Here is a 24,314-nt window from a genome sequence, read left to right on the forward strand (position 1 = left end):
GCAAAGGCAAAAACGTGAGAGTGTGGCACATGATAATTCTATTGCGACTATATCTCGGGTCATTTTGAACTCGTAATGACCTCATAGTTAAGGTCAACATTTTTAAATATACCAAACATAGGTATTAGAAAATAAGTTTTTGTCAATGGGAAGTATATGAAGACACTTACATATTCCCCTATAAGCAGTACAAAATGCATGAGAGACATAAACTGATAAGTAATGGCATGCTCGTCAATAGTTAAAACTATTGCCTGAGGCCCAAATGACTGAGGGCCAATAATTTTGGCTACTGGTCATTCAATATGTGTTTCCTATTACATGACATCAGAAATTTAATAATGATTGCTATTTAGCCGACTATTCCCTGTGAAAAAGTGACTTACATTGCATAGGTTCCTTAACTCTACATTTTTACAAAATTATGCCCCTTTTTCAACTTAGCATTTTTTTGTAAAGTTTCTGCTGGTATCTCAGTCCCCACTAAGTCCTTACTACTGGGAATGGATTGAAACTACACACATTTGTCCACTGTGATGATTTGACATGCACTGTACAGGACCCATAACTCTGTTTTGCATTTTTACAAAATTATGCCCCTTTTTTACTTATATATTAATTATGTATATTTCACCAGATCTCAATAATTATTTGGGTCGGTAACATTGCTGCTTGTTCTATGTTATTTATAATAATATAAATTATTTTACAACAAAACCTATCTACTGTCAAAACTGACCTACGAGTGCTGATTGTTACTTACTAGATTCCTTGCAACGTTTATGCTGCCTGCATTACAACTGCCAGGCATTATTCTAGGTGTTATGCCATTACTTGCAATTAATCAAATGTAGGAAACTACCTTAATCAGAATATTAAATACATAGAACTGAATAGTATGGAATATATTTTAGCCTATGTTTTTATTGGCAGTCCTCTACTTCAGGAATATATTTTAGCCTATGTTTTTACTGGCAGTCCTCTACTTCAGGCAAGTACATAATGTCCTCAGCCCAGTATCAAGGTCAGTTTGAGATCACTTAAAGGTCCATTACTAAGGGAAAGTGAGTTGGCAATTTTTTTCATAGCCAGTGCATAGACTTCTGCAAGACACTAAATAATGAAGATTGGCAGGTCAAAATTTACAGAAGGTCTTTGGAACTCAAAGAAATGTATGTGTATTATGTTGAAATTTCAATGAATCGACAGAATGACCCCCCAGGTCTTTTTAACTTTCTTCATACTTCATAGAAAAATAATTGTACATATACTGCGATTTATTTCGAATTTCTACATACCAACTTTCATTTTCCAATAAAATGAAATAGTTTCTGTGCTTTTTAAAAGAAATTAAAATGTTCACTTCCCTTAGTATTGGACCTTTAAATATTAACATTATATTATGGTTACCAATGCATTATATTATGGTTACCAATGTTTTTTACCCTGTTTATCTAAACACTTAAAGTATGCCCTGCTAAATCATTTGTATTACTTTTTGTTATGAAAAAAAAAAAAAAAAAAAAAAAAAAAAACAGCAAAAAAATTCAAGGTTTCACAATGCCTTTAATATCCTTTTTTGAACTGTGTCAAAAGATATCAGTTCAAAAGCGGGTTTATCCATGCACCAGATAATCCAAATACATAGTCAATGAAATGTAACTGTACATAAAAACTTAGTGCATAACATAATCTTCATAGCATTAACGGACAAAATCACCTTTTAATGCTTCAAGGAGGGATTAACTGCACACATTTGAATCTATGGTATAACATTGAAACCAATTACGAAAATTGATAAGTATAGACATGTGTATTTAAAGAATCAATTAATACTCCAGAGGAAATAAATATTCATAATCTTTAAAAAAACAAGAGCTGTCTCCATAGGATGACATATGCCCCCGATGGCACTTTGAATGAGTAGTTATGGCCGATGTTAGAGTTTAGGACCTTTGACCTACGGAGCTGGGTCTTGCGCGCGACACGTCGTCTTACTGTGTCACACATTCATGCGTAGTTATTTTAAAATCCATGCATGAATGACAAAGATATGGACCGGACACACCCATCAATGCACTATCATGAAAAATGACCTTTAACGTCTAAGTGTGACCTTGATCTTTGAGCTACGGACCTGGGTCTTGCGCGCGACACGTCGTCTTACTGTGGTACACATTCATGCCAAGTTATTTGAAAATCCATCCATGGTTGACAAAGATATGGACCGGACACGCCCATCAATGCACTATCCTTTAAAGTCTAAGTGTGACCTTGACCTTTGAGCTACGGACCTAGGTCTTGCGCGCGACACGTCGTCTTACTGTGGTACACATTCACGCCAAGTTATTTGAAAATCCATCCATCGATGACAAAGATATGGACCGGACACGCCCATCAATGCACTATCCTTTAATGTCTAATTGTGACCTTGACCTTTGAGGTACGGACCTGGGTCTTGCGCGCGACACGTCGTCTTACTGTGGTACACATTCATGCCAAGTTATTTGAAAATCCATCCATCGATGACAAAGATATGGACCGGACACGAAAATTGCGGACAGACTGACAGACTGACAGACCGACAGACGGTTCAAAAACTATATGCCTCCCTTCGGGGGCATAAAAAGACTTCATCACAATTTTGGTAACTAAAGTTATTTTCACAGTAAACTGTTTTTTTTTTTTTTTCAACTGCTTCAGCAATGTAAGTATTGGATGTTTCAACCCCTTTAATGTCTGTTTTCCTCATACAAGCTACATTTTCCCACATTTTTATAGTGTTATAAGTGTAATTAAGCCCACCTAGTTACCTCAGTTGGTAGTGCAGGTAAGATACAATCAAGAGGCCAAAGGTCTACTGGTAACTACCACAACAGCTGTAGAGTCTCTATGATGGCTGGCCAGAGGCATGCCTAAGGTGATATTTGTATGACATATTGTCAAGTTACTTATGGAGAACAAGCTAATAACAAGCTAAAAACTTACATTCTCACAGAATAATCATCCAAATACTGTTGAAAAAGTGTTTTTTTACCTAAACACAACAAGATTCTATATTTTTTACCATTGAATAAGCCACTGACCTACAGGTTTAAGTATTACAGGATAAATCACTGGATCATTGAACACTAGGTCAATGTTCTTAACAATAGTTGGCTTCCATTTATTCACTGTCTAGGTCAAAATGAGAAAAAGCAAACCTTAAAATATCTGCAGACAAATAACAGAATTATACCCTTGAACACCATTTGCTGCAATATCAGCAAACAACTTTTACCCTTTTGAAAGGTCATGCTACTAGTTAATCCATCTGTTTTTTTAATCAATAAGAAAATGTCCTAATGAGACAAATATAAAATATATTGTAGATCAATTAATTCTCAGAAAGCCTAAAAGCATACTATGTATCAAACACTATGTTTTCTTCACACATAAACATGTTCAGGTCAAACACAATGCGATCAAGTTACATTATCTTGAGAATTTTTCATTGCTGAATTTTGATGACAAAAATGGCTTACCATTATCTAATAAAAGGACACTTTTACTAACTAATGTGCATGTAAAATGATGTATAACGAGACAGAAGTTTGACAATTAATAATTACTAGCATGGTGTTGTAAATTTCCAAAACTACTGTAATTAATGTCATTGCCTTAAAGTTAAAACTGCAAAGTTAATTCTTTGGTCGGAACTGATACATTAGATTTTCAACATCATTACATTGTATCAATCATCACACACTTTTTGTTCTGACTAAATGACATGAACATCTCCTAAAACAATTAGCTGGATACACATAATATAGACAAGTGCAAATCCACGATGATACCAGTACAAGATCAAATAGTGATATTTCTAACCTCAAGAAATGTTTGAAGAACCAAACTTAACTCATTATTTTTGTTGATAGATCTATTAATATCAAAAAGCTCATTCAATTCTGTAAAATTTCTAAATCATTTCTTGATATTTTTTTCCTAGTTACAACAAAAGAACAGATTTATTTTTGTAAATCAAAATGTTGTTTCCTGCTCAAAGTGTATTCATGAATCAACAATGTCAAAACATGCTGTGTGCAGGAAATGAAATATTTCACATAAATACATGTATGTCAAAATCTGTTTTGTTTATAGCTGAATTTTACAACAGGTCCCTCTAGAAGCTAATATAATCTCACATTAGTTACAACAGATACAGACTGTTGATTCTCATCTAGATGTTATTTCACACTACTCAGGGCTTGCATCTCACAGAATCAATGACACTGAATACGTAAACTCCTGTTGAAGGTCTTCCAATGTGAGAAGTATTAGACCAGTAGTTTATACTTAAAACTAGGAGTGAGGGCCGAGGGACGCCCGATTCAAAGTTAGTAAAGGTAACCAATCAGCCAAGAAGCCCGCCACGCTCATTAAGAAAGAAAGGAAAAATAATTGACATTCATTGTAACACTTAATCTCCTAGAAATGTCTCTCCTAGAAAGAAGTGATTATTACCCTCAGCAATTCAGTTACTGGATGAAGAATTCTGAGTATAACAAGCAAATTCGATGAATTGGTATCCCCCGCCGAAAGGGTTTGTGGTGAGGAATGGCAAAAAGATATATCCGGCAAAAAGTGAAAGGATGTTAATAAGAAGCAAACAAGTGAATGAAGTATTGCCATGCAATACAAAGTCCCCTACTGGAAGGCACCTAATTTTCTCTACTGCAGTATAACATAATGAACTGATATCTGTCAATGATGTATAAACAATATTGTACTACATATACAATATGTTATAACAACACACTTGGATTAAAATGTGCATATATAAAAACCCACAGTTGTTTTCATATTGAATTTTTTTGACTGATTATAAAAATGTTATCATGTAAGTAACAACAAAGGGAAATTAATCTTTAAAAAAAAAAAAAAAAAAAAAAAAAAAAAAAAAAATCTATATAATATAAGTCCACAAGAAACTCTTTACCAGGTAGAGATAGGTCAAAATACACCTAAAAATTGGATGTAACATGCATGCTGTACCACAGAAAAGTGGTCTCGATTTTTCTCTACCGCCAGTAATAAAAAAGTTACAATAAAATCTATTAAAGGGAATTCCGATAGTTTTTTATGCGCATCTTTCTGCGCAGCCGACACTTTCTATGGAAAATTAAACTGAAGTCAACATTTGTTGAAACATGTTACAGACAGTCTTAAATATGAGGAATCTTGAATGAAATAACATTTTTGATAAGTTTTATCAGTAATCAGATGTTGATACTGGTTAATGTTGTATTGACAAGTATCATGCCTGACAGGTATCTAGCAATTTTTGTGGTTGTGTTTTCACATCGCATTTTAGTACAAAGACAGTGTTTTTCATATAATGTAAGATATTTGACTTAGTACTGATAAGACAATATCACCTTTCAGATTATTTAGTATTCAATAATAGAAAGAATTAAGAACTTTTAAAACTTTTTTTAACTTCTAGCAGACATACATGTAATCAATTTGGCCAGGTTCGCGCCATTTTCCGTCCGAACAGGTGTTGTATTCTAGCGGTCTTAACATAAAAATTAGCCTGGTGACCCATACATTTTTAGCCATTTTTATGCTCACAATACAATTATCTATACACAAGAAAAACAGGAAAAAATTCTATGAAAGAGTTTTTTCAAAATTTAAAAAAATATTCTTCACTATGGGTATTTTTCACTGAAAAAAGTTCACAAAAGTAAATATGAAACAATATTTTTTTTTCATTTTTACCCATTATTGTAAGGACAGAGTATTACAAATATGACTATGATATCAAATAAGTATATAATAAAATCTGTAAAAAGAAAAAAACCTTATTGTGCTGTCTTGATGTATATTTTGCTTGGTATTTATAAAAAAGCAGAAAATTATGAAAATGTTGAAAAATCGCTAGCTGTTTCAGCAACAGTGGGTGTGTTCAAAACAATTTTTCACAAAAACAAGCCTGGTGACCTATTGTTTTTATTTGTTCATTGTTTTCAGCACAAATTTTCCTATCATATATGTAAATTTAAAAAATTTCTATGAAAGGAAAAAAACTATAGGAATTCTCTTTAATAGTAACAACAAAGGGACGTAATTCTAAAAACAAGGGTGCCTCATGGTGGTGAACATTTGTTCCAAGTTCCATCAAAATCCCTCCATGCATGAAGAAGAAATGTTCCGTACAAAGTCATTCTTGAATCTGACCTTTGACCTCTAAATATGACCTTGACCTTAGACCTAGGGACCTGGTTCTTGCGCATGACATGTTGTCTCATCCAGGGGAATATTTGTGTCAACTGATATCTAAATCCTGCTTTGCATGACAAAGTTATAGACCGGACAGGAAAAAAATCCTCTTGACCTTTGATCTCAAAGTGTGACCTTGACCTTTAAGCTAGGGTACTGGGTGTTGCGCATGACACGTCGTCTCATCATGGGAAACATTTGTGCCAAGTAATATTAAAATCCCTTCATGGATGGCACAGTTATGGATGGGACAGGAAAAAAACTCTGTTGACCTTTGACCCCCAATTGTGACCTTGACCTTTGAGCTAGGGGTCCGGGATTTGCGCATGACACATCGTCTCATCATGGGGAACACTTGTGCTAAGTGATATTAAAATCCCTTAATGAATGTCAGAGTTATGGATCGGACACGAAACAGACCCTGTTCATGCTATGTTAACATTTGACTGCTTAGTGTGACCTTGACCTTTGAGCTAGGGGTCTGAAAGTTGTGCATGACACATCGTCTTATTATGAGGTACATTTCTGCCAAGTAATATTAAAATTCCCTTCATAGATGGGAGAGTTATGGACCGGACAGGAAAAAAGCCTTGTTGACCTTTGACCTCCAATTGTGACCTTGACCTTTAAGCTAGGGGTCCAGGTTTTGCGCATGACACGTCATCTCCTCATGGGGAACATTTGTGCCAAGTAATATTAAAATCTCTTCATGGATGGGAGAGTTATGGACCAGACAGGAAAAAAACTCTGTTGACCTTTGACCCCAATTGTGACCTTGACCTTTGAGCTAGGGGTCCGGGATTTGCGCATGACACGTCGTCTCATCATGGGGAACACTTGTGCTAAGTGATATTAAAATCCCTTAATGAATGTCAGAGTTATGGACCGGACACGAAACAGACCCTGTTCATGCTATGTTAACATTTGACTGCTTAGTGTGACCTTGACCTTTGAGCTAGGGGTCTGAAAGTTGTGCATGACACATCGTCTTATTATGAGGTACATTTCTGCCAAGTAATATTAAAATCCCTTCATAGATGGGAGAGTTATGGACCGGACAGGAAAAAAAGCCTTGTTGACCTTTGACCTCCAATTGTGACCTTGACCTTTAAGCTAGGGGTCCAGGTTTTGCGCATGACACGTCATCTCCTCATGGGGAACATTTGTGCCAAGTAATATTAAAATCTCTTCATGGATGGGAGAGTTATGGACCGGACAGGAAAAAAGCCCTGTTGACCTTTGACCTCCAATTGTGACCTTGACCTTTGAGCTAGGGGTCCGGGATTTGCGCATGACACATCATCTCATCATGGGGAACATTTGTGCCAAGTAATACTAAAATCCCTTCAAGGATGGGAGAGTTGTGGACCGGACAGGAAAAAAGCCCTGTTGACCTTTGACCTCCAATTGTGACCTTGACCTTTGAGCTAGGGGTCCGGGTTTTGCGCATGACACGTCGTCTCATCATGGGGAACATTTGTGCCAAGTAATATTAAAATCCCTTCATGGATGACAGAGTTATGGACCGGACACGAAATTGCGGACGGATGGACGGACGGACTGGCGGACAGACGGACGGACGGATGGACGAACGGAATGACGGAAAAGTGCATTCCTATAGTCCCCGAAACTGGTTTTCAACCAGTAGGGGACTAATAATTTCATTAGTCAAAATCAATTTAACAGAAAATAAATGTTTAATTAAAGAGTATATAATAAATGTATGATACTTTGATCCTGACTAAAGAATTAATTTTGAATGGGATATGCTTACTGTAATAAGCTTAGCTTTTAAAATTAAATGCAGTTAATTGAAATATGAGCTTGAAGTTTAACTGGAACGAAATATTGTCTTCCAGTGGTTTGGCACCAGGTGTTGCTGTTTAACATGTACATTTGAACTTAGAAGGACAGTTTCATTAAGAGAACACAGGTAAGATATCTTGAACATGGCTGAGGGCAAGGTTTGTGCAGTCACAACTTAACATGTTGAAGGTTTGAACATTTTAAAAAAAAAAAAAAAAAAGGAATGGAAATATATATATGTATATATACATATATGTATATATTTATTTTTTTAGGGGGTGGGGGTGCAGGGGAACGGGAGAGGAAACAAAATTTCACATGCTGATTATAAATATTGATTGAAAATTAAACATGAAAAAAAAAAGGGTAAAAGGGTGAAGTTGGTGGGGGGGGGGGGGGAGAGGATGCATGATCAGTGGTGGGCATGACTGGGTGGAGGAGTGAGGTGGGGGAATGGTACAACTTGGAAGGTTTGAAAAAAATCTAAAATAAGAAATGGGGGGGGGGGGGGGGGGGGGGGGGGGTGGGGGGGGGGAGGTGGTGTGACCAAGGCAAGTGGGTGACCAGGTGTGGGTGCACAACTTCAAATGTTTATAATAAATGTTCATATAAAAGAATGAAAGAAATTTAATGAAATTCTGCCAAATGGTAAGTTTGTTATGTACAAATAAATTATGTGGATTTTTAGACAATTAAAGGGCAATAACTCTGAAGTTACAAAAGAAATCCGTACAAAACTGTCTGTGCACAACCACATTATAGTGCTCTAAATTCTGTTAAAGTTTCATAGTTCTAGGTAAAATATATCAAAAGTTACGATGCAGAAATTGCCATATCTATAGATCTATAGTACCCTATATAGTTAACACTTGAAATTTCTAAGGGCCATAACTCTGGTGTTACTTGGGCAATCTGTCTGAAACTTGATGGGCCCCATAACCTCATAGTGGTGAACATGTATATGAAGTTTGTTTGAAAAAAATCTAAAATAAGGAATTTTTTTTTTTTTTTGGGGGGGGGGGGGGGGGTGTCAGGGGGAGGTGTGTGATCAAGGTAAGGGGGTGACCAGGTGTGGGTACACAACTTCACATGTTTACAATAAATGTTCATGGAAAAGAATGAAAGAAATTTAATGAAATTCTACCAAATGGTAAGTTTGTTATGTACAAATATGTGGATTTTTATACAATTAAAGGGCCATAACTCTTAATTTACAAAATAAATCCAAATGAAATTGTGTGTACACAACCACATTATGGTGATCTAAATTCTGTTTAAGTTTCATAGTTCTAAGTCAAATATATCAAAAGTTATGATGCAGAAATTGCCATATTTATAGTACCCTATATAGTTAATACTAAAAACTTCTAAGGGCCATAACTCTGGTATTACTTAGGCAATTTGACTGAAACTTGACTAGCCGCAAGAACTCATAGTGGTGAACATGTATATGACGTTTTAAATAAATATTCCCAACCATTTCCTAGATATGGCTCCGGACGGACGGACGGAAAGATGGAAGGACGGACGGATGGAAAGACGGATGGAAGGACGGACGGACGGACAACGCCAAAACTATATCCCTCCGACTTTCGTCAGGGGATAAAAAGAGACAGATACTCACTGTAAAGAAGATGGAAGAGGGTGATTTGCATCAGCAGGTCACACTGAAAAAAAGAAAAGAATAAATATTAAATATTTTTACAAGGATACAAGACAGTTTCCAATCTCAAATGTTTAGCTGAACTTCATAATGTTTTTCTACTGCTATAATAATGTTATAATGTAATCTAAATGTTATCTTTACCACAGTCATAAAACCGTAAACAGAGAAACATTTTGTTTGTAGCAGTATTAACTTTCAAGGTTTCTTTACAAGTTAATGTTAAAAAACAACAACAACAAAAACAGTAACTGTATACAGAAAACCTACAAATGTAATGGTTGACAAGTTAAACAAATCCAAAACAAAACTACAGAATACAAAATTTTATTTTTATTTAATCCAAGGCACTGATTCTAGTATCATTCTACTGACACTTTTTAAAAAATATTCAGTGTACATTATTACATGTTTGTCAAGTCTAAGAAAAATCTAATTATTCAAGTAAAAATACAGCTACACTGTCAAAAGTGAAAATCTAAGTATGCTTAAAATGATGTTGATTTGGAGACAGACAAGCAAACAGCCAAAAAAAAAAAAAAAACTCTGATGGATTCATAATTCCAGAAACTATATCAGCCTCCTACAAGCTATTATCACCAAAACATCTGAGAAACACAGGGAACAGCATCCTAATTATCCACTATATTACAAGCCCATTTCTCATTCATAACTATCATCAGAGTCTGTAATACTTAAGAGAAAACAGGAAATACAAGTAGATACTGTAATATCTCTAATGAATGCCTACTACATTGATGTTACACGGTAAAGTAGGTAGTACCGTAAAATCTCAAAATAAAGTCAACCATTATGTTACATTGAAAAAATGGTACCATAAAGACTTTTAAAAAAGCCTACCAGTACAATGCTACAAGGACAAAGTGGTTATTATAACATCATAAAATAATGCCCACTACCACCAATACAGAGGACACTGTCATACCTTAAAAACAAGAGAACTGCCTACAGGTGCCATCGCTCGTCTGCAAGAGCTGGTCAGTATGTAAGAGTTATAGTTCAGATTTTCTAAGTACAAAAAGGGCCATAATTCTGACAAAATGCATAATAATCAGAGTTATGGTTCTTGGCCTACAATTTTTAGTCCCCTAATTATGATAAACAAGTGTGCAAAGTTTCAAAGCTGTAGCTCTTATAGTTTTTGAGAAAAAGCGGGCATAAACAAAAATTTTAACCAAAGAAACACAAATTTTGTAAATACAAAAAGGGCCATAATTTCGACAAAATGCATTTCACAGTAATAGTTCTTGGCCTATTAAGTCATTTAATGATGATAAACATTAAGTGTGCAAAGTTTAAAAGCTGTAGCTCTTATGGTTTTTGAGAAAAGGTGGACAGTAACAAAAATTTTAACCAATGTCGAAACCAATGATCAAGTGACGACATTACCTCATAGATTTTTTCTTAAAATCAGACAAGCTAATAATGTCTACTACTATGATGTTACACCGATGAAATGGATACAAAACATCTTAAAACTAGAAAATGCTTTTGTAAAAAAGCGCATGTCTCCCCCAATGCAAAGTCCTATAGGCAAGAAGTCAATAGGGGTCAGGAGCGAAAGTCAAAGAGACACTGATGGTTGGCTGCAATAGGGATCATCTACTTGGCATGTCCAGTCATCCCTCTAAATTTCAACACTCGTGGCCTAGTGGTTCTCAAGTCACTGTTCAGGCTCCTGTGACCTTTGATCAAGTGACCTCAAAAAAATAGGGGTCATCTACTCTGCATGTCCAATCATCCTATTAAGTTTCAACATTGTAGGTCAAGTGGTTCTCAAGTTATTTCCAAAAAATGATTTTACATGAACAGGCCACTGTGACCTTGACATTTAATAGACTGACCCCAAAATCAATAGGGGTCATCTACTATGCATGTTCAATCATCCTATGAAGTTTCAACATTCTGGGTCGAGTGGTTCTCAAGTTATTGATCAGAACTGGTTAACAATGTTCAGGCCCCTGAGACCTTGACCTTTAACGGAGTGACCCCAAAAACAATAAGGGTCATTTACTCTGCATGAACAATCATCCTATGAAGTTTCAACATTATGGGTCGAGAGGTTCTCAAGTTATTGACTGGAAATGGTTTTCCATGTTCAGGCCCCTGTGGCCTTGACCTTTAACAGAGTGACCCCAAAATCGTTAGGGGTCATCTACTCTTTATGATCAATCATCCTATTAAGTTTCAACATTCTGGGTCAAGTGGTTCTCAAGTTACTGACCGGAAATGGTTTTCAATGTTCAGGTCCCTGTGACCTTGACCTTTAATGGAGTGACCCCAAAATCGATAGGGGTCATCTTCTTTGCATGTACAATCATCCTATGAAGTTTCAACATTCTGGGTCAAGTGGTTCTCTAGTTATTGATCAGAAATGGTTTTCAATGTTCAGGCCCCTGTGACCTTGACCTTTGACAGAGTGATCCCATAATCAATAAGGGTCATCTACTCTTTATGACCAATCATCCTATCAAGTTTCAACATTCTGGGTCAGGTGGTTCTCAAGTTATTGATCGGAAATGGTTTTAAATGTTCAGGCCCCTGTGACCTTGACCTTTGACAGAGTGACCCCAAAATGAATAGGGGTCATCTACTCTTCATGACCAATCATCCTATGAAGTTTCAACATTCTGGGTCAAGTGGTTCTCTAGTTATTGATCCGAAATGGTTTTCAATGTTCAGGCCCCTGTGACCTTGACCTTTGACGGAGTGACCCCAAAATCAATAGGGGTCATCTACTCTTCATGACCAATCATCCTATGAAGTTTCAACATTCTGGGTCAAGTGGTTCTCTAGTTATTGATCGGAAATGGTTTTCAATGATCAGGCCCCTGTGACCTTGACCTTTGACAGAGTGATCCCAAAATCAATAGGGGTCATCTACTCTTCATGACCAATCATCCTATGAAGTTTCAACATTCTGGATCAAGTGGTTCTCTAGTTATTGATCGGAAATGGTTTTCAATGTTCTGGCCCCTGTGACCTTGACCTTTGACGGAGTGACCCCAAAATCAATAGGGGTCATCTACTCTTCATGACCAATCATCCTATGAAGTTTCAACATTCTGGGTCAAGTGGTTCTCTAGTTATTGATCCGAAATGGTTTTCAATGTTCAGGCCCCTGTGACCTTGACCTTTGACGGAGTGACCCCAAAATCAATAGGGGTCATCTACTCTTCATGACCAATCATCCTATGAAGTTTCAACATTCTGGGTCAAGTGGTTCTCTAGATATTGATCGGAAATGGTTTTCAATGTTCAGGCCCCTGTGACCTTGACCTTTGAAGGAGTGACCCCAAAAACAATAGGGGTCGTCTACTCCAGCAGCCCTACAACCCTATGAAGTTTGAAGGTTCTAGGTCAAATGGTTCTCCAGTTATTGCTCGGAAATGAAGTGTGACGGACGGACGGACGGACGGAAGGACGGACGGACGGACAGATGGACGGACAGGGCAAAAACAATATGTCTCCTGGGGGAGACATAATGAGCCGTGCAATGAGAAAACCAACATAGTGCATTTGCGACCAGCATGGATCCAGACCAGCCTGCGCATCCACGCAGTCTGGTCAGGATCCATGCTGTTTGCTAACAGTTTCTCTAATTGCGATAGGCTTTGAAAGCAAACAGTATGGATCCTGACCAGACTGCGCGGATGCGCAGGCTGGTCTGGATCCATGCTGGTCACAAACACACTATGTTGGTTTTCTCATGGCGCGGCTCAAATGATGTTACAAGGATAATTCTGACTTAAAACTAAAATTCTGACAAAAATAGAGTCATGCATATCATCACAAAGGTTTCCCCAAGATCTACATTACGATTACACAAAAAGAACATTTTAACCTTATATAAAAATCAAATGAGTATTTTGTCATTCAGTTATGTTCTAGCAGTTTGAGTTGAAAAGATAGAAACATTGCATTACAGTCGATATTCTCAAAATAAAGTTTTGACCTGATAGACTGAAGCTAGCATTTATCAACATGACCTTAGTATATACTTGACTGGTGCACATTTGATATTTCCCTTTTTGCACTTATTTCTGGGATGTACAATTTCACTTTGAAGTGGTACACATAATTCATGAGACATTACAAATATCATGGATATATCATGCAACAAACTTGTGAACAGTTAAATTTTCCACTCATAGTTGTAACTGAATTTTGCTTATCAACTGTAAAGAGGTGAAAAATTGTGCACGAAAATCCTTAAATATTAAGTTACAGGTTCAATAAGAAATGAACACTGTCACTTCTGATATAATTTGAAAGAAAAGAAATCTTATGGTGAGTATGACCTGCTTTTTCATAGTCTTAAAATTTAAGGCAGATGTTTTTAACAACCAAACCTGATTCTTAATAAAATGGTATTTTCAGGCACCTACCTTAATCTAACAAACACATTTTAAATGCACTTTTGCTCTACTTAAGTTCCTCTTACATAAAATGTTTGTGCTAAAAACATTTAATTTCATGCATCATATAACATAAAAGTGTCTGAGAGAACTGCAGTAGTACTGAAGTGTTTCACTTCAATCTAAACAGAGAATAGGCATTTCCAATATCTTAGTTACAAAAATGCTAATGACGGAAAGTCGGTGGTTCCACCCAGGTTCCCGCCTGTGATGAAATAATGCATGGAGGGGCACATGGGGTCTTCCTCCACCATCAAAGCTGGAAAGTCGCCATATGACCTATAATTGTGTCAGTGTAACGTTAAAGGCAACAAAACAAAACAAAACAAAAATTCTAACGCTGTGATTTGGTTGTTAGCCAGTCATTTTAATGGAATATGTATGGTCCATAATTAAATTAGATGGCATAATTATAAATTACAACATTTTGATTACATAAGACATCACTATAAGCTTTTATGTTTAATGTAGTTGCATCTCACTGTGCAAGCTATATATCTATGAAAGGATTTGTAATTTTTGTAGTAATCTGTAAAGAATAATTCTGAATTACTTGAGAAAACTTTGGATGTAGAAATAACTGTTAAGAAATGTAGGCTGCAAGAAATGTATTACCCTATTTCATGAAAATAATTAACCAAGCTCTAAATATTTATTTTGCCAGAACAGACAAGTATGTAGATCAACTAGAAGATGCTTTTGTAGAAAAGCGCATCTCTCCCCCAATGCATAGTCGTATAGGCAAGAAGTCAATACTAAGGGGACAGGAACGAAAGTCAAAGAGACACTGATGGTTGGCTGCAATAGGGATCATCTACTTGACATGTCCAATCATCCCACAAAGTTTTAACATTCTGGGCCTAGTGGTTCTCAAGTTATGAACTAGAAACAGTTCTCCATGTTCAGACCCGTGACATTGACCTTTGATCGAGTGACCCCAAAATCAGTAGGGGTCATCCTCTCTGCATGTCAAATCATCCTATTAAGTTTCACATTCTGGGTCAAGTGGTTTTCAAGTTACTGACCAGAAATGGTTTTCCATGTTCAGGCCCCTGATACCTTGACCTTTAATACAGTGACCCCAAAATCAATAGGGGTCATCTACTCAGCGTCTCCAATCATCCTATTAAGTTTCAACATTCTGGGTCAAGTGGTTCTCCAGTTACTGATCGGAAATGGTTTTCCATGTTCAGGCCCCTGTGACCTTGACCTTCAACAGAGTGACCCCAAAATCTAGAGGGGACATCTACTCTGCATGACCAATCATCCTGTGAAGTTTCAACATTCTGGGTAAAGTGGTTCTCAAGTTATTGATCGGAAATGGTTTTTCATGTTCAGGCCCATGTGACCTTTGATGGAGTGATCCCATAAACAATAGGGGTCCTCTATTCCATAAGCCCTGCCACCACATGAAGTTTGAAGGTTCTAGGTCAAATGGTTCTCCATTTATTGATCGGAAATGAAGTGTGACGGACAAACGAAAGGACGGACGGACAGATGAAAGGACGGATGGACAGGGCTCCCCTAGTGGGCGAGGGGAGACATAAATACATTTATCTCTCCAAGTTAAAAAAATTGCATGAGCTTGCACATAATAATCGCAGCAGACATATATTCCTTGATGGAATAGAAACATCTAAATAGTAAGTCAGTCTTTATATACTGTTTACTTAGAGCACATGCACATCACTTTTTTTGACACCAAAAGGACCCTATACTACTTTAACAAGAGGACCATGATGGTCCTGAATCGCTCACCTGTTCCCACATGACCCAGTTTTGAGTATGATGACGTTTTTTTCTTTTATTTGACATAGTGACCTAGTTTTTGAGCTCATGTGACCCAGTTTTGAACTTGACCTAGATATCATCAAGATAAAAATTCTGACCAATTTTCATGAAGATCCACTGAAAAATATGGCCTCTAGAGAGGTCAAACGATTTTTCTAATTTTAGACCTACTGACCTAGTTTTTGGACCGCAGTTGACCCAGTTTCAAACTTGACCTAGATATCATCAAGATGAACATTCAGACCAAGTTTCATATAGATCCCAAGAAAAGTATGGCCTCTAGAGAGGTCACAAGGTTTTTTTTATTATTTGACCTACTGACCTAGTTTTTGAGGGCACGTGACCCAGTTTCAAATTTGACCTAGATATCATCAAGGTGAACATTCTGACCAATTTTCATGAAGATCCATTCAAGGGTATGGCCTCTAGAGAGGTCACAAGGTTTTTCTATTTTAAGACCTACTGACCTAGTTTTTGATCACAGTTGATCCAGTTTCAAACTTGACCTATATATCATCAAGATAAACATTCAGACCAACTTTCATACAGTTCCCATGAAAAATATGACCTCTAAAGAGGTCACAAGGCTTTTTCATTATTTGACCTACTGACCTACTTTTTGATGACACGTGACCCACTTTCGAACTTGACCTAGATATCATCAAGATGAACATTCTGACCAATTTTTATGAAGATCCATTCACAAGTATGGCCTCTAGAGAGGTCACAAGGTTTTTCTATTTTTAGACCTACTGACTTAGTTTTTGACCGCACGTGACCCAGTTTCAAACTTGACCTAGATATCATCAAGATGAACATTCAGACCAACTTTCATACAGATCCCATGAAAAATATGGCTTTTAGAGAGGTCACAAGGTTTTTCTATTATTTGACCTACTGACCTAGGTTTTGACGGCATGTGACCCAGCTTCGAACTTGACCTAGATATCACCAAGATGAACATTCTGACCAACTTTCATGAAGATCTTGTGAAATATATGGCCTCTAGAGAGGTCACAAGGTTTTTCTATTTTTAGACCTACTGACCTAGTTTTTGACGGCACGTGACCCAGTTTTCAACTTGACCTAGATATCATCAAGGTGAACATTCTGACCAATTTTCATAAAGACCCCATGAAAAATGTGCCCTCTAGAGTGGTCACAAGCAAAAGTTTACGGACGGACGGACGGACACACAGATGACAGACACTGCGCGATCACAAAAGCTCACCTTGTCACAGGTGAGCTCAAAAGTAGTACAGGGGTCCTTTTAAGGTCAAAAATGCGCAAAAAATCTGAGCATTTTTTGGTAATTCAAGGGCCATAATTCCAAAGTGCCTGGGCCGATTTGGCTAGTTATCGAACTTGGCCGAGCACTTATTGGCAAACACATTTTGTTCAAGTTTGGTGCAGATCGGATGAGAAATGTTCGACTTAAGAGTGCAGACAAGCTTTGTGACAGACAGACAGACACACAGACAGAAGTAAATCAATATGTCTCCCACACCACTGTGTGGTGGGAGACATAATAAACTAAGTAAGGTAGATTTAAAGATCTTAAACACTGCATTTCTAATTAATGTCCTTATTGCATAAATGCCCTCTGTTATTGAGTGAAGTTTAAGCAAAACCCCTTCAATAGTTATGGATTTGTGCTCTAGACAAGTGCAGAGTAAATTAAAATTTAAATAAAAGGAGGTAATTATATAAGAGCTGTCCATAAGACAACACACTTGATAATTTTAACAGTATCCAAGTCAAACAAGGGTCATAACTCAACAAGACTTTTGTAACCGAGTTATTTTATTACAATTTATTACAAATTAAAATTCTGTAACAGCATCTGTAATGTTCACTTTGAACAACCAAACTTTCTAAGTCAAATAAGGGTCAAAATTTTAATCTTAACAAGGAGTTCTCTAACATGGTTATGAATGTCCATTGGATGAGAATGATGTCTTGTGTGAAGTTTCAGTATAACAGATGCAGTTGTAACTGAGATACAATTTGATAGCTGAACACAAAACTTTAACCAAACTTTCTATGTTAGAAAAAATGAATCAAATTCAACCAAAAGTTACCTAACTTCGCTATAGCAGCAGGTCTGATGACCACGAGTTGTTACTGAGACACAGCTTGATAGTTAGCTGCATGTTAACTTTATTAAAACTTTTTAAGTGGAGAACTGTAGTGTTTGACAAGTATATGGAAGTGCAACAGGCCATCAAACCTACCCTTTTCTTATGTACATTTTAATACCGTGGATTTCATGGGATCACATATATTTAATGACTTATGTCCAATCTTAGCCTTTTTTGTTACACACAATGTCACATATTCACTGTTCCTTTTCATTTACCCACATTGCTGAACACTTGTTATGCACAGGTGCAAGTAACATAACCTAGGATACTGTATTACAGTATGGGTCTATGAGCCATATACACGTACACTTAAATACAGTCTGACCAAAGTACATCTCCGATTACGCTACGCTTAGGATCTGACAACGAGCTACTGATAGCCTCGTTCTGACGACCCTTCCGCTTGCCAATCAAAAGCTAACTTACAACATTCTGCAAGCTTTAAAAAGCCTTGGTTTTTGATATCTACAATTTTTATGTCGAAAGATGTCAGATAGCCGGTTAGCTCAGTCGGTAGAGCACTTGCTCTGTAAGCGAGAGGTCCCTGGTTCGAGCACTGGATTGACTGCAAATTTTTCTTACTCTTTGACATTCGAACAAGTTGTTTGATTGGTTCAAATAAAAATAGATTTGCGAAAATAAAAATAGCAATATTGGAAATCCAAAATATACAGAAGATGAATGTGAATGGGTCGTTCTCAGATCTTCGTTTAGAAGATCAAGTACTTTAGTCAGATTGACTTAAATATTGCTCTGTGTCTGTACTAGTAGAGGATGAATTTCGCGCCCTGTGGCTGCTTTTGCTATAAGTAGAGCACCTTTGAACCTGTTTATCATGAAAAGGGTGCTGTATAAATAGGGTATAATAATAATCTTTCAGAAAAATTTTACTCCAAATAATAGGACGTTTCTGGACACCTGGATAACTTTTGACTGTCGCTGTCCCAACACGTCTCGTGGTAGCGGAAAAATGTGCAGCCCAATATAGGACTCAAACCTGTGACCTTCTGCTTGCAAGTCAGATGCTCTACCAACTGAGCTAATTCGGACAATCGATATCATAGACTAATTATATACATTATATACACACTGCTACACACAATTCATTTTGTGTTTTGTTTCTGCAATTTATTAAATCGGCAGTCTGCTGTGTCAGGGTATTATCTCCTCACACCTGTCACATCGGATTTTCGAAGATTTAAGCCTCTTATTTCAAATTATGAGTCAACCCATTTAAAGTTTCTACATGAAGATTAATTAATGTTTAATTTATTGAAGCGAGTAAGTCTGACAAGTATTTTATGACTTTTTAGAATTTTTTAATGTGTTCATTTTCCTAACAGTATCAGTAAAATGTAGGTATAGAATGACAACTGAACTATTCTCGATATTGACATTATAGTATAAATCCCGTTTTCCGGTATTAGCCACCAATAAACGCCCCTTCCCGTTTTTACGGTGAGAGGGGTATCGGCCATTATGCTATATAGCGGTAGTGTTTAAGATTATCCTTTTTTCACGGTTTAAACAAAGAAAATGAATAAAAAAGTATTGCAGATTATCATAAACTAGAGCTATCACTAAAGGTGATGAATGTACCCCCCGCATGCACTGACACAGTACATTGTAATTTGACACACACAAGATTGCATAATTATGTTTGACTGTATGTATATAGACTGTATGTATACAGTATAGTAACAAAAAACAAAGTCCCATAACTATACAGAATATTTATCTAAAAGAACGTAACATGCACCATGCACAAATTGGGTTGGTACTGATCACTTTTGTGAAGTTTCATTTAATTGTGTTCAAGGGTTCGGAAGATAGGCGCGCACAAGACTGCATATGCAGACTGTATGTACATAGTATATTAACAAGAAACAAAGTCCCATAACTGCAATTTTTGTTGTTGAAAGAACCTAACATGCCCCATGCACAACTACTGTTGTTACTGATCACTTGTGTGAAGTTTCATTAAATTGTGTCAAGGGGATGAGGAGAGATGGTGCGCACAAGATTGTGTCTATGTATATAGTAAAGTAACAAAAACAGTCCCGTAACTGCAAATTTTTTTTCTGAAAGAACCTAACATGCCCCATGCACAACTACTGTTGTTACTAATCACTTGTGTGAAGTTTCATTAAACTGTGCCAAGGGGATGAGGAGAGATGGTGTGCACAAGATTGTGTATATGTATATAGTATAGTAACAAAAAACAAAGTCCCGTAACACTGCAATTTTTTTTCTGAAAGAACCTAACATGCCCCATGCACAACTACTGTTGTTACTGATCACTTGTGTGAAGTTTCATTAAATTGTGTCAGCCCGTACGAAAATATTAACCAGATTTTGCCTTAAATAAGCAGGAAACCGCCTAAAAAATCTGTCTAACAAAGATTTTCCTGCTAAAATAAGACAGACATGGAATCCTGCTAAGTTTACCAGTATTCCGCCTAAGGGCTTAGGCGGAAAAGTTTGGCTGACAATGAATTTCATGATTTTTGAATAAAATAGCACCAGTTTTGGCGGAAAAATGATAGTTTGTATAGTTTGAAATTCTGGACCATGTGGAGCACAGTAGATTTATGTGAATAGCATAATAGTATCAGCTACAGTAAGTGCCTTTATATATATAAAATACACAAGGCATGAAATCAAAAGTAAAATGTGATATTTTTTTCCATTTATTTGATTCATATAATTTTAAACAGATGCAGACTTATTTTTGTCATCAGTTTTCATGACTTAATCCTTTTACATGTAAATGTTTTGATCAGTACTTGATCCCCATGTTTCTTATTTTGTCAAATATGTATTTTCCTTAAATAATTATAAAAATGAAATTCAAAATTACAGTTAAAGCTATAAATTGTTACAACACTGAAATTTTGATATACATGTAGCATTGTACTTTGTATTTTTTAGATTCTTACAATTTAACCAAATGGCAGACTTTATTCTTGTTAAGAATTTCTTAAGGCGGATTTTTTTTCCTGCTAATAAATTCTCTAGGCGGAGATTTAAGGCAGATTTTTTTCCTGCTAAATATTGGCTAGGTGGATTTTTTAATTAACTGGTTTCCGCCTTAGAAAATTTGCATATTTCGCTACGTATTCCTGCTTATATTTGGAATCCGTGCTATATTAACCTGAATTGCATTTTAAGCGGAATCCATCTACAACTTAGGCAGTTTTCTCAGATTTTTCTGGGCGTAAGTTTTCGTATGGGAAGGGGATGAGGAGAGATGGTGTGCACAAGATTGTGTCTACGGACAGACAGACGGCTGGACAGACAGACAAACCTGAAACCAGTATACCCCCCTTACAACTTCGTTGTCGGGGGGTACAAATACTGTTATTAAAATGTAGCAAAAATATCCTCAAAGTTTACTTTATTTTTGAAATTTTATCTTTTATTCTACACTGCCACTTCCGTGGCTCGATACCGATGGTGTGAAATTATTCGCGTTTTTCAAGGTTAACAAATTATTTTTGCAAAGATTTTGTTGCCGAGGTCGTAAAATAGTACTTTCATTGTGAGAAAGTAAGACCTTTCCTAAATCCTTATCTTCTGGCAAAAATAATCGCTTATATTGTACATGGTCTTTACATCTGTCCGTAAAAGCACTAGACAAGCTTACTGTGGCTGAGTGGCTGCTTTTTAATTTCTGACTTTTGCAGCCACTGCAGTTACAGTTTGACCGTCACAATATAAAACAAACTGTATACGTCGGATTAGTTGACTAGTAAAAGCACAAACATCTCTGAGCATAACTTTTCAGACATTCTCATACCTGTATTAAACATATATTTTAACAGAATGAAACATTCCCACTGTACAGTTAAAATCAGTCTATTACTGCACTGTATATAGTGCCACTACGAGTCGAAAGTACTTTGAAGTACGAATATAATCGAGGACGAATCAAAAGTAAACAACAAAGTGGGTAAATTATGTTCATTTCAAGCAAGTTGTTATGAACAAAAACGCTATGTCAGCAGCTGATTTAACCGTTTATCAATTTTCTAATGTACCACGTGCACCACACCTATTCAAAACGTTTACCTATTGTGTCCTCTGGCAGTAATTTCTTGTTTTCAGTCGTACTTGTTTATTTCACATCGGCACGTTTCTCTGCACCTATGACGTCACTGCATATATTGAAGGATAGCACATGACAGCATTTTACCTAAAAGGATAGTTCTATAAAGAGATTTGTCCAGTCATTAGAAATAATTCTTAATTATTCTCTCTTTAAGGATATTATAGAGCATATTTATTTGATTTAGATTTTGTCATTGCTTTATAACACGATATATCGGTAATTATTTTAGTTGTCACTAAGAAATGAATGGTCTGGGGGCCTTTCTCTGAGGCCCTCTGGTTTAGGTCACAGGTTTCAAATCACTTGTCACAAACTTGACTATCCTCTGTTGGGATGTAGAATACTTTCATGTGAAGAAGCAATTCAGCTGGCTTACAGAAGATTTGTTATTTTAACCAGAAAGACACTTGTCTGGTGTGTCCCAAGGGTCTGCCCTTGGACCTCTCCTCTGTCTAAGCTGTATATTTGATTCAAGCCTAACTCTTTGCTGATAACACAACTAATTGCAATAAATTAGAACATGATTTTGACACCCTACAGATATGGGGAAATAAATTGGAAATGAACTTAATTTAAAGTAAACCAAATGTATATATTTGGTTGTCAGACTATTCCCCCACAAGACAATTCCCCCTCAAGACAATTCCCCCCAAGACAGTTCACTCCCTGACAATTCCCCCCACAATGTTATGTAAGGGTGACAGTTCCCCCCATATTATAATATGATTAAAGGGTTGTAAATTTTATTTAATACTGAAAATATATTCATATTGATAACAAATCAGATATATGTCATAACTTTATTTTTACTTTTCTTTTACAGTTCAGGTTATGTAAAAAATATAGACATAATAAAAATTGTTCATATTAATAACAAATCAGATATAAGGTCATACTTTTATATTTACTTTTTTACCATTCATGAGAAAACATCATGATAAATGTAAAAAAAAAAGTTAAAAAAGAATATATATTGAAAACAAATTAGATCTATTATTATATTTTCACTACTTTTACTAAAAACAGAAAGATATGACTGAAGAGTTGTAAAATTGTATGTTAAAAAAGAATATATTGAAAACAAATTAGGTCTATTATGATTATATTTTCACTACTTTTGCTAAAAATCAGAAAGATATGATTGAAGAGTTGTAAAATTTTATGTTAAAAAAATTATATTGAAAACAAATTAGATCTATTATGATTATATTTTCACTACTTTTACTACTTTTATTAAAAAGACAACATAGACATGACAGATGATTAAAACAAATTCTAAAAAAGTTATCAATATTTACATGACATGACTCTAATTTAAAAATCAAATATGTTACATGACACAACAAACACAAATGTGGCACCCTGAAGATAAAAATAAAGTTTATCAATATGTACATGACATGACACAAACACAAATATAAAACACACTATCTTACATGACACAACAAACACAAATGTGGCACCCTGAAACTATTCAACTGTCTCAACATTTCTAAAAAAAAATTATCAATATTTACATGACATGACAATTAAAAAATAAGAAAAATCAACAATAACACGTGTAGCGTTTGTTCATAGATAATTATTAACTTCCAACGTTTCGGCGTTAAGCCTTCCTCAGGGAAGAATAACAATAAAAACAACGGACGTGACGTCGTTAAACAACATCGCGTAAAAAGGCAGTAAAATGTATACAAAGTTTAGATCTACATTATTTACAATGTTAAATAAATTAAAAATAACGTTCCTTTAAACGGATTTAACAAACATACCGAGTAAATTGTCGGATAGTGTTTATATAAAATTTCCTATACTTATGTATATAAGTATAAGTTTGCAGCTCGCCCACGGAGAACATTTCAAAATATCTTGATTATATACTCAAACCGCACATGATAAACTTACCGTCTTATATTAAAGACACAATTGACTTTATTGAAAAGATTAAAAGTTTCAAATTCAAGAGTAAGGCTACTTATTTAGTGACACTAGGTGTTTCTTCTCTATACACAAACATACCGCACAGCGACGGAATAGACGCATGTAAATATTTTTTGGACGAGCATTGCCATGGAAGATTGAAAAGTGACGATATC

The 24,314-nt window shown here is 35.9% G+C and overlaps 1 protein-coding gene across 3 annotated transcripts in view; it reads right to left on the minus strand.

Moving 5' to 3' along the window:
* LOC123547630 (influenza virus NS1A-binding protein homolog) overlaps positions 1-24,314 on the minus strand; it is a 70,819-nt gene that overhangs the window by 42,846 nt on the left and 3,659 nt on the right. Inside the window, exons 1-2 of one of the 3 annotated variants that reach the window (XM_045334887.2) lie at positions 22,179-22,283; positions 9,695-9,737 (exon numbers count right to left, since the gene is read on the minus strand). The gene's annotated coding sequence lies outside the window, so the exon portion shown is untranslated. Of the gene's footprint in view, positions 1-9,694; positions 9,738-10,320; positions 10,415-22,178; positions 22,284-24,314 lie in introns of those variants that run through there. The other 2 variants (XM_045334891.2, XM_045334897.2) reach the window with 2 other exon arrangements.

The sequence above is a fragment of the Mercenaria mercenaria genome, chromosome 15 (assembly GCF_021730395.1).
Source record: "Mercenaria mercenaria strain notata chromosome 15, MADL_Memer_1, whole genome shotgun sequence".
Lineage (NCBI taxonomy): Eukaryota > Metazoa > Mollusca > Bivalvia > Venerida > Veneridae > Mercenaria > Mercenaria mercenaria.